Genomic DNA, 12,578 nt, shown 5'->3' with positions numbered 1-12,578 from the left:
TTAGTGCTTTTTTATTCTTCTGTCATTTCTGTTGAGAATCTTTTCTCTAGTATTGTTCGTTGCACTGTGGGTTGCGACATTGGTATAACTTTTTGGCATTCCATGTGGGTCTGCAATCAGCCGCTGTGGAAGGCGTTTCCCAAATTATTCGAGCAATCCTTTAACCCCGACTGTTGCGTTGCAGAAACAGGTGTGTGGAAGTGTTCAATTTGGAGATGGGATTTATGGAAGATTGTTGATACTGCAGGTGATGTCGAGCCATGTCTGATGGCAGAATTAATGAATTGCTACAGCATGATTTTTTGGAGCATAATGTTTCGAACAAATTTGATTGGATTCCAAAATTCGAAGGAGTTTTTTTTAGTTAAATCCGATTTAGAGATTTTTACTGAAAAGCAAGTTACTTCTCTGCCTTCAGATGATGTGAATTCCATTAACCATTTGTGGAAGGTAAAAGCTCATTCTAATTTACTCATTTTCAAATGGAGGTGTTTGCTCAATAGGATTCCTACAAAGGATCAATTGTTCAAACGTGAAATTTTGTCGGAAGCTAGATATTTATGTTGTGTCTTTTGTTTTACGGAGGTAGAAACTTTTTCGCATCTCTTTTGTAGTTGCACATATTCGGTTAGAATTTGGAATAAGGTTTGTGAGTGGATGAGAACTCTAGTGGATTTATTTTTGGGGGATTTTTTGGATTTTTTTTCCCATTGTGACAAGGTGAAGTGTTCTTCTCAAAGGACTATCATAGCGGTTATATGGATAACTACGGTTTGGAGCCTTTGACTTATGCGAAATGCCATTATTTTTAAGGAAGATGATTTTATTTTTTATGATTGCATGTCGGCAATTGTTATGAGGGCGTGGAAGTGGCTTTGTTCCTTTTGTAAAAAAGCTGACTTATGTAACTTTTATTATTGAAATACTCTACCACTCATCTATTTCAGGAAGTATAGGCTTTCCTAGTTGTTCTTCCGGGTGGATTATACTCCTTTTAATAGAATCATTGTCTACTATTAAAAAAAATCCTAACATAATTTCAAACAACGAATATTAAAAAAAAATCTACTGTTTTAAGATTCTTTTAAAATAAAAAATTATTTTAAATACTTAGAAGAAAGCATTAATATTTTTGTCATATAGCAAAAAAAAAAATCAATAAAAAATCAATAACCAGTTAATATAACTAAACACTTTACATAATTTCAACCTAACTTTATATTCATCATGCGTCCCTTCAATCAGTCATTTTGATTTGGAGAACATGAAAAATAATGTTTCGGTTCGTTAGGTAGAGAAGATGAATAATGATGTTTTGTTCGTTAGATAGAGATGATGAAAAATTGGACTTTCGTTCATTTCTTGGGGCGGAAAAAGTTTAGATGAGTTAACAAAAGTGAATAGGAGTTAGCATTCTGATGTTGAAATATAATATTGTTTGGAGTTTATATCTCGATCAGTTGATTAAACAACCAAGGGAATAGACGATTTATATTTTAATTTAAAAAATTAAATAAAATAAAGGTGTCATTTTGGTTCTGAATAAAATACGAAATTACAGGAGTTAAAAATCGAAGCTCAAACCATATATAAACTACATTTTCCGTTAGTTTAAATTAAAACTAAGGGATAAGATTTAATTTTAAAAAAAATAAAATGGCACGTTCCAAGGCATTTGACCTCGGTTTTTAATTGATTGAGCTGAAAGTTTGTTATAAAATATATTATTTGTAATAACATTTATCAAGTTAAGATATTTACTTGGAATAGCAAAATCAAGTTTAAGGAGGGTGTTGAATATATAAACTGATTTTGGATTTATTAGTCTTTTTGGCCTTTGGAATTTTAAGCCCAAATATTTGGTGTAGTAGGTCCAACTTCTAGAAGCCTAATCTAGAAGAAAAGGATAAATTAATATTTTTGTTGAATCATTAAGAAAATTCTAGAGAGTGATTTATTGCCATTAGATTAAGTTTGTGGTGGCAAAACCCTGGTCGTTGATTTAAAAATGTCACTAGTATAAATAGAGATGATTACTAGAGCTTAAATCAAATCAAATATTATAAACACTCAATACTACAACTAACCTTCCTTTTCTCTAAAAGTTCATATCCCGTCTCAATTACTTAAACAACTTTTCCATCTAACCAAACTTCCTTCCAACATCTTATAGTTGTTTATCCTTTTTTATTAGATTTCATTTTTGTCTAGTTTTCTGCACTTTTTTAACCAAAACATTTTTCTGCAACCTAAAGCACAATCAAAAGAAGAAAATAAAATAACATAATTTATTTCATAAAAATTATATATAAAAAAAAAACATCCCCCCTATTGTTAAGAAACTACAAAAGCCCCTCCTTCACTACTAATTTTTGCAACAGCTGTTGGAACTTTCACTTTTAATACCAACTCAACTTGAATCAAAGGAAACAAATGTTATCATGAGTTTGATTTAAATACAGGTATGGATTTGCACTACTTCTTTAGATCTGATTCCTCCATGTACTTAAATTCATTCATATAAGATCTTCTAATTTCTACTAAATATTATTCTAAATTATGCAGCTTCATTCTAACTGTTGAAGATGAAGTTTGTTCATTCAGCGGCATCTCTACCATGCAATCTGATTGGTCTTTCGGCAGAGAATTTTTTTTCGTTTCAACGACCGTAATTTCCTTGGTTAAATGTTAGTAATTGTTTTCTGTCATTGGAATTTTGAAGTTTCTGTTATGGAGTTTTTATGAGGTCAAATGTTTGTCATTAGAAATTTTTATTTTTCTTCTCTATTTGCTAGGTATTTGCTGGATTCTTGCACTAATACTTGACTTGATCCTAGCAAAAACTAATTTCTAGTTGCATATATTTACATTTTTTTATTTCTTATGTTTTATTAACGTTCATATACTTGAATCAACAGGCATATGCATTCGAGCAGAACCTACAAATAGTGCTCAAGAAGCAATGCAACTTTTGACATCATAATTTTTATTTACTTTGATTTGTTCATTGTAAGTGAACCTCAGGTATAGACAATTTCTTTCTTCTTTTCTAAATCTGAGATTAATTGTTATTATATCTATAACTAAAATGTTTTTGTTATTGTATTTTATTTAGTTTGTGATGGATATGCGTGCATTGGGATACAGAGCAAAATAGTGGGCATGTTATCAAACTTTAGTGATCATAATTCAGTAATGTTTCTTGAAGCAGGAGTTAATGGCAACACTCAGCAACCTTTGACTCGAAGAATTTTTGAACACATCATTGAAATTCTTCACTTCATATGAATATGATGTTTGTCATTGTTATGATGTGCTATGCTCAAAATTTGTAGGAGAGAGAGAGACATTGACTATTTTAAGTTTAAATATTAAATAAATTATGAAATGTATGGGATTAAAAATAAAAGTAGTTTATCTACAATATTTTTGAAAATAATAACTACAGAGAACAGTTTGATGAAGGAAGCAAACTCATCATCAATGAATGAAAGGACTAATGCAACTGAAAAGATGGAATCTAATCTCTCGTCAATTCCTGAACCATTACCACAAACTATGATTGGACTTGCATCATCGCCGCAGCAAGACATAATACTTTCTAATCCTCCTCAAAGTCACATTATCGCAATACTAATGGATGATATTGGATTCACCTGAGCCTCCCTAAGGCTAAATTTCTATCTCCTAGTTATATGTTCACATGTACTGACTTCACGTGTACTAAGGAATGATTTATACAAAATAATTTTCTTAAATATGTAAGGAATGATTGTTTCAAGTAACTTGCTTAAATGTGTACTAAGGTTATTTATATTACAAAATTTAAATGGCTGCTTTTTTACTCTATGTATTTCTTTCATTGCAAAGATAATAAATTAAGATAAATAATCACACACCAAAACAAGAATGTATACATTACATAATGATAATTATTAATTTCACAAAAACCTAATTCCCAATTTCATACAAAAATTCTTCCAAAGCTATAACTAAACTAGAACCCACCTCATGAGAAGAAGATGATGATGAATTGATATGATTTTGGCTTTTTGATCCAAGCTTTTTCCTCTTTCCAAACTTTTCCTCTTTTCCTCTTCTTTAATTTCTCTACTCTTTCTCTTTTCTTCTCTTGTTTCTTTCTCTTCTTTCCTTTTCTTATTTCCTTCTCTTATTTCCTTACTAACAAAGTAACATAGGAATCATAAGAGAGAGTGAAGAGAAATATCTTAAAAGATATTTTCGTTCCCTAATAACATTGTACCATTTAAAAATGTTACTAACCTATCCTTTCTTTTATCAATTAATAAAAATCTATCGAATTGATTAAGAATTAAGTTCATCTAAGTTCATTAATTATTCTATTTGTCCAAACTAACAAGTTATAGAGTATATAGAAAATGGAGCACTTAAAAGGATATGGAATATTACAAATTTAAATAATAATTAGAACTTATTGAAAATGATAACCATAATTGGAGCAAGAAATTGACAATCCAAATAGAGGGAGGAAATAAAGAAATTAGGTTTAATAAAATGATATCTTTAACGAAAGTAGGGGAAAGAGAAAATTGGTTTTATGTCGTTTGAATGGATAGTCACCTTTTGAGAGAGGAAATTGATTTTCTCTTGTTCTTAGGGTTTATTAGGTTCATAAGGTTAGAAAATTGAACTTGAAAACACGATGGGTAATATTGGTTTTCTAAAATCTAATAATATTATTAGATAGAAATTGATTTGTGAATGAAAGGGATTTTGAAGTTAATGTATGAGTGACAGGAAAATTAAAAGAAAATTTCTTTAGCCACCTCCCTATGGGGGTCACCCCCAGCGAAAATTCCAAAATACCCCTGCTTCGGAAGTTCATTTCCGAAAGCGTCTTTTTTTGAAAAAATTGACTTATTTCGGAAGTTCATTTCCGAAATTATTAATTCGGAAGTTCACTTCCGAAATACTGCGATTTCTGCAGATTTATCAAAACACTCCCCCTCCCCCAATCATTTACCTTAAATCAAAACAAAAAGTGGCAAAGGCAAAAATTTGTGCAAACAGAATTCCAAAGCTGCATCAAGGCTCCAATCACACTGCTAAACAACATTCAAAAGCCCTCAATCCTAACACTTTGTAAGTTTTGAAATTTTTAGATATATTATTCAAATGCATGTTATTTAGGGTTTTAATTGCATAAATGATATATGGTTAGGTTGTTAGTAGTATTTAGGTTGTTTAGAAGCATTTTGATTTGGTTTGAAGTTTGGTTTAGGGGTCTGCCATGGAAGTTGCAGAAAACTCCATCGCAGGGGTGTTTCGGAAGTTCATTTCCGAAAACACCTTCATCCCAGTTTTCGGAAATGAACTTCCGAAATGTATCAGAAGTTCAAATTTTTTTGTTTTTTATTTTGTCTCGCATATTAATCGATTTCAATTGTTTACAGGAACATGTCAGACAATCAACCAGCACGCAGGACTGCGTCTTCTAGAGAGGGTAGGGAGTGTCCGTTTTAATTTGCAAGTACTTTATTTTTAACGTCTTTGTTTATTGTGCCTGTTTCTTTGAAGTTTGTGTCCCTTTCTTCTTTTATAAAAGGAGGTCTCATGGACCTTTCTTTCTTCATTTTTACGCAGGAATGGGTGGCGCTAAGGGAAGAAAAGGTTCTTCAAAGAAGGAGGTGAAGGAGGTGAAGGAGAAGAAGAAGGTTTTGACTGGTTCTGCTTCTCGTCCCCTGGGGGTCCATGGCTCGGACGTGCAGACTCAGTTTTCAGGCGTGATCAACGCTGATGGTTCTGATACTGAGTGGGATGAGGATTGGTATAATTATCTTCATTCGGAGGAGTTCGCTCGTCGGGAAGAATAACGTGTTTTTATTTTGTTTGATGTGTATTTTGTAACGCTCGTCGGGCAGAATAACGTGTTTTTGTTTTGTTTGACGTGTTTTGTTTTGTTTTGTTCTGATTTCGGATTGTATCGCACAGTGTTTTTGTATTGGATTTATCATCTTAGTTTTTGGATTGTTCTGATTTCAATATGTAGATTCTTGGATTTCATCGCCGCGAACACTATCCATCTTCTGGATTATAGACATAGAACTTTGACTTTCCCAGCGCACCCCTTTGTTTGATTTTTTTGTAATGACGTCCCCTGATCAGGTAAGAAATGTGGACACATGTGCCTATGTAAGCCTTCTAAGACGGTTACCTTCTAAAAAATGTAGTAACACTTTCCTACTTAAAAGCCTACGTAACAAAAATTGGGAAGCTCCACAGCCACGCCCTATTTAAAAGAATAAAAAACCTTTTGAAATTTCGAAGTTCCCTTTTCCTTCTCCCCACCACTCTCAGACGGTTAACTTCTAAAACACTTTCCTATTTAAAAGCTTCTCACCCATTTTTCTTTCAAAATATCCCAAATCATTTTCGATCCTAAGTCTTCTTCTTTGCTTTAACGTTTTCTATCTCTTGTTACTGCTTTCATCACAATGTCTCGCCGCGGTGGAGGAAATCATCTCCTGCACATTCTCAACAATCATCCATCAATGCTGCAGGATCAGGCCGTGGTGGTGGTGGCCGTGGCTCTCGCGTTGGACGTACCTCTAATCCTTCTTCCTCCAGACATCCACCTCCTCCGTCATATGCTCCGGCCCCGGTTACCTCTCCTTTGTCTGTTGTTGCAGCTCCGGTTGTTCGTCCATCTGTTTCAGCGCCGTTTGTTCCATCTGTCGCAGCGCCGATTGCTTCCTTGAGTTCGGCTCTGATCTCCATCGAGAGCCTGACTGCCGAAGTTAAACAGAAGGCTACTCTAGAGTCGGCTCCGTCGTCTCAGAAGGAAAATTGGGAAGGAAAATTCAAGTTCGTGCTAATCATTTTCAGTTGCGAGTGGCTGATAAGGATCTACACCACTATGATGTAAGTATAGTTTGCTCATAAGTTTTTTGTTGTTGTTTATTATGTTGGTAAGTTACAATGTGGTATGGATTTCTAGAGGATCAGGACTTTCTAACCTGTTGCAGCGTCTCCTCCATCGTCTTCATCCGATTAAATAAAGCGAATCGTTCTTGTTTGTTATTTTTCTTCTGTCCAGACCTTTTTTCGGAAGTGCATTTCCGAATTCCTCCAAGGGGGGTGAGTTCGGAGATGAACTTCTGAAACACCACATTTTCTGAAAATGTAACTTTATTTCGGAGATGCATCTCCGAAATCAATATTTTATATTAAAAAAAACACGTTTTCGAAAGTTCATTTCCGAAAATATCTTTTTTTCAAAAAAAAGTACCTTTTCGGAAATGAACTTCCGAAACAAGGGGTAGTGTTGTAAATTCACCAGGGGTGAGCAAGAAGGTTAGGAGGTGGGTGAAGAAATTTCCAATTAAAATTGGTTTGTAAGTGAGGATGGGATATGAGAGGAAAGCTGAAATTCACTTTGAGTGAAGTAAGGGAGAAATTAAAAAATTCATATTAATCATATTTCTAATTCAATTAATATATCAAAAAAATTATATTATTGAACTTTGATTTTCTGTCTTTTAAATTTATTTTAATTTTATGTCGATCATTACTTTATTTATAGGTAATTTTGTTCTATCATACTATATTAATATTTGTTTTTGAATTGTTTAATATAATATACGAAAATTAACTATTATTATTTATATCTATATATTTTATATGAGTGAAGTAAGGGAGAGATTAAAAAGTTTATATTAATCATATTTCTAACTCAATTAATATATCAACAAAATTATATTATTAAACTTAGATTTTCTATTCTTTAAATTTATTTTAATTTTATGTAGATCATTACCTTATTTATAGGTACATTTGTTCTATCATACTATATTTATATTTCTTTTTGAATTGTTTAATATAATATACGACAATTAACTATTATTATTTATATCTATATATTTTATATGAGTGAAGTAAGGGAGAAATTAAAAATTTTATATTAATTATATTTCTAATTCAATTAATATATCAACAAAATTATATGATTAAACTTTGATTTTCTATCCTTTAAATTTACTTTAATTTTATGTCGATGATTACCTTATTTATAGGTATCTTTGTCCAGTCATACTATATTTATATTTGTTTTTGAATTGTTTAATATAATATATGAAAATTAACTATTATTATTTATATCTATATATTTTATATAAGTGAAGTAAGGGAGAAATTAAAAATTTTATATTAATCATATTTCTAATTCAATTAATATATCAACAAAATTATATTATTAAACTTTGATTTTCTATCCTTTAAATTTATTTTAATTTTATGTTGATCATTACCTTATTTATAGGTACCTTTGTTCTATCATACTATATTATTTATATCTATATATTTTATATGAGTGAAGTAAGGGAGAATTTAAAATTTTTATATTAATCATATTTCTAATTCAATTAATATATCAACAAAATTATATTATTAAACTTTGACTTTCAATCCTTTAAATTTATTTTAATTTTATGTGGATCATTACCTTATTTATAGGTACCTTGTTCTATCATACTATATTTATATTTGTTTTTGATTTGTTTAATACAATATAAGAAAATTAACTATTATTATTTATATCTATATACTTTATATGATTGAATATCTATTATTAATGTTCCATTCCAATTAATATTTATAATTTTATTTAAAAAATAATATTTGTAAATAAATATTAATAATTTCATTTTTATGGATAAATATTTATTTTTGAACATATATACCAAAATTAATTTTAATAAAAAATAACAATTCCTATACTAATATATTAGCTTATTCTTAAATAAAATTTTACTATTATTTTAATTAAGTTTTAAACTACAATATCATTAAAAAGATTAAAATGTCAACTTTGATAAAAAAAAAATCTATAATAAAATATATTTCTATTATTTAATTAAAGTAATTATATATATATAAATATATTTTATAATATTTAGAGGAAAAGTTGTCGCCTAATATTTTGTTGTTGACGAAATTTTTATGCATTATCTGAAAATCGTAGTCTTTTGTTGAGATTAATGTAACAATTTAAAATTGTTTCCATAATTGTTTAAGGGGGACATTTGACAGATATTGCTAAAGATAAAGATAAAGATAAATTATTAAAACCCTTAAAAACTGTTCAAATAAGTATTTTAGGGAACATTTGTAAGATAGTGCAAGAATTGTCTTGTCTACAGACAAAAATAATTGCATTAAACATGATTTTTAGAAGTAATAAATGTTGTTGTGAATATAGTTGTGAAACTTGTTAAAGGGGTTGGATTTGCCACAAAAGGAGACGACCAAGATATTCATGGACAGCAAATCAACAATAGTTTTGGAAAAGAATTGAGTCTTCCATAATCTAAGTAAACACATTGTCACACACTATCACTATATTAGAGAGAATGTTTCTAACAAGAATGTGCAATTGGAGTACTTAAAGATGTGCATGACCAAGCTACTGATATTTTCTCCAAGCCTCTTAAGCATGAAGACTTTGTCAAATTAAAATATTTACATGGGGTATCAAAAATAAGTTTAAGGGGTCATGATTGTATAAATTGATTTTGTGTTTTTTAAATTTTGGGTCTCTAGAATTTTAAGCCCAAATGTGTGTTGTACTAGATCCATAGAAACCTATTCTAGAGAGATCCATGGAGCTCTCTAGAAGATAAAGATAAGTTGGAGTTTTTTCTAGAAAGTGATTTATTGCCATTAGATTAAATTTGTGGTGGCAAAATCCTAATCGTTGATTTAAGAATGCTACTAGTATAAATAGAGTTAATGTATTTTAGTTTATATTAAGCCAAACATTATAAGCACCCAATAATACAAGTAGGCTTCCCTTTTTCAAAAAAATTATATCCTCTCCCAAATAGTTAAGCATTTTCTCTACCTATTCAAAACTTCATTCCAATATCTTGTATTTTTAATATGAAATTATTTTTAAATATTAAGATGGATTAATATTTTTATTATTGAGCCAAAGAATACAATAATCCGTTGAAATTTATAAACCCATTTAATAAATTTCAATCTCTAGCTTTATATTCAACGTGCGTCCCTTCAACTTCAACCGTTTTGCAACAGTCGTAGGTATATTTCATTGTTAATACCAACTAAACTTGAATCAATGGAGACAAAGTATATCACGATTTTGATTTAAACACAAGTACGCTTTTGCATAACTTCATTAGATCTAATTCTTCGATCTACTTAATATTATTCATATGTGATATTCTTATTTCTACTAAATCTTGTTCTAAATTATGCAGCTTCATTCTAACGGTTTAAGATGAAGTTTGTTCATTCTGCGACATCTCTATCATGCGATTTAATTGATTTTTTGTTAGAGATATTTTTTTCTATTTCAACGACCGTAATTTCTTTGGTTAATAAGGTGAGTTTTATCTTATTTAATTATTTTTAATTAGGTGAGTTTTATCTTATTTAATTATTTTTAATTTCCTGTTATTGGAATTTTGAAGTTTCTTTTATGGAGTTTTGTAGAGGTCAAATATATTGTCATTAAAACTTTTATGGAGTTTACAATTTTTTTATCTTCTTGATTCTTGCACTTAAGCTTGATGTGATCCTATTTATGTGGCTGGAATCTTGAGTTTATGTTACATTTGATCACATTAATGTGATTGAATATTAGGCTAAGTTTGCATCTTTTTTTTAGCCCTAGTTAAATCTAATTTCTAGAAGCATATATCTTCACTTTTTAATTTTCTTTTGGGATGTGGATTCAAGGGATCTCAGTTAAAAAATGTGATTGGACCTAATTCATTCCTAATATGTAATTCAACCCTACACTGTAGAGTTGAGTTAGGCTCAACCACATTTCTTAACATGGCATTAGAGTTTGGTTAATTAGGTAATGTCGGAGGTTCATTTATGCGTTCCAATTTCCCCTATTTATAAAGAAACCTTCATGTTTGATTACAGAATCATCAACCTCAAAATATTCATCCAGTTCAGCATCATCAATGAAAGAGTCTTCTGTATCTATTGATCATCAGGAACAACAGGTAGATCCTCATCTTCACTATCCTTACCCATGTAAAATCGTTTAATCTTCTCTATTACAACATCTTGTTCATTATTCTCAGCTTGTCTAAGAGCCATTCTAGCCTCAAGCGCGGGGTTTGCTTTAAGAACCTGCTCTGGAGCCGCGGAAGTGAATCCCTCATTGGCCTTTTTAGCGTCCTTGAGAAGCTTCTTCCACGACACAATGGTGATCTCGCCAGGTCGAAGCTCAACATGGAAGAGTTGATTGTCACATATTTGAATACACGACGAGGAAGGCGGTTTGGAGGAATCGCTAGCGGCGGCTGAGTCGAGATTGGAGTTATCGTCTCCTACAAAAGCGGTTTGCGGTGAGAAAGAGTGTTTAAGGAGAATTAGAAGGCGAGAAACATGATTAAATGAAGTGCTTATCCAATAAGCATGTAAAAGTGGGCAAGACAGCTGCAGGAAAGATTGCGCCATTGCCCGTGAAGAATATTGGTTTTCTAAAATCTATTAATATTATTAGATATATAATTGATTTGTGAATGAAAGGGATTTTGAAATTGATGTATGAGTGACACAAAAATTAAAAGGACAAAACTTAGGTACAATTTTTATGTGTGGTTCTTACTATTTTCTAATGAAAATATGGCAAGGGTATAATTTTGTCTTACACGTATGCAAATTTCTCTTAACTTCACCCACTAAATGATAGTTAATATATTTGTCTTATTTTTATTGGAAAATAGTAAAAATCACACCTAAAATATTGTACCTAAGTTTTGTCCAAATTAAAATTAGTCTGTAAGTGAGGATGGGATATGAGAGGAAAGGTGAAATTCACTTTGAGTGAAGGGAGAAATTGAAAATTTTATATTAATCATATTTCTAATTCAATTAATATATCAACAAAATTATATTATTAAACTTTGATTTTCTATCCTTTAAATTTATTTTAATTTTATGTCGATCATTACCTTATTTATAGGTACCTTTGTTCTATCATACTATTTTTTTTTAATTGTTTAATATAATATACATAAACTTAACTATTATTATTTATATCTATATATTTTATATGATTGAATATCTATTATTAATATTCCATTCCAATTAATATTTATATTTTTATTTAAAAAATAATATTTATAAATAAATATTAATAATTTTATTTTTATGGATAAATATTTATATTTTTGAACATATATACCAAAATTAATTTTAATAAAAAATAACAATTCCTATAATAATATATTAGCTTATTCTTAAATAGTATTTTACTATTATTTTAATTAATTTTTAAACTACAATATCATTAAAAAATTAAAATTTCAACTTCTTTAATAAAAAAAAATTCTATGATAAAATATATTTCTATTATTTAATCACAGTAATTATATATATATATATATATATATATATATATATATATATATATATATATATATATATATATATATATATATAGTTAAATCTATTTTATAATATTTAGAGGAAAAGTTGTCACCTAATATTTTGTTGTTGTTGAAATTTTTATGCATTATCTAAAAATTGTAGTCTTTTGTTGAGAATAATGTAAC

General features: G+C 29.6%; 1 long non-coding RNA gene across 1 annotated transcript; it reads left to right on the top strand.

The window, feature by feature from the left end:
• The first annotated feature begins 2,070 nt into the window (after positions 1-2,070).
• Positions 2,071-3,785, top strand: LOC131628947 (uncharacterized). The gene is made up of 4 exons (XR_009291921.1): positions 2,071-2,462; positions 2,566-2,687; positions 2,919-3,024; positions 3,116-3,785. It is a non-coding gene; the product is annotated as an uncharacterized LOC131628947 (long non-coding RNA).
• Positions 3,786-12,578: the final 8,793 nt, after the last annotated feature.

The sequence above is a fragment of the Vicia villosa genome, unplaced genomic scaffold, assembly GCF_029867415.1.
Source record: "Vicia villosa cultivar HV-30 ecotype Madison, WI unplaced genomic scaffold, Vvil1.0 ctg.000493F_1_1, whole genome shotgun sequence".
In the NCBI taxonomy this organism is placed as follows: Eukaryota; Viridiplantae; Streptophyta; class Magnoliopsida; order Fabales; family Fabaceae; genus Vicia; species Vicia villosa.
Note: the sequence above shows the minus strand (reverse complement) of the source record. Positions and strands in the feature narration are given on the sequence as shown.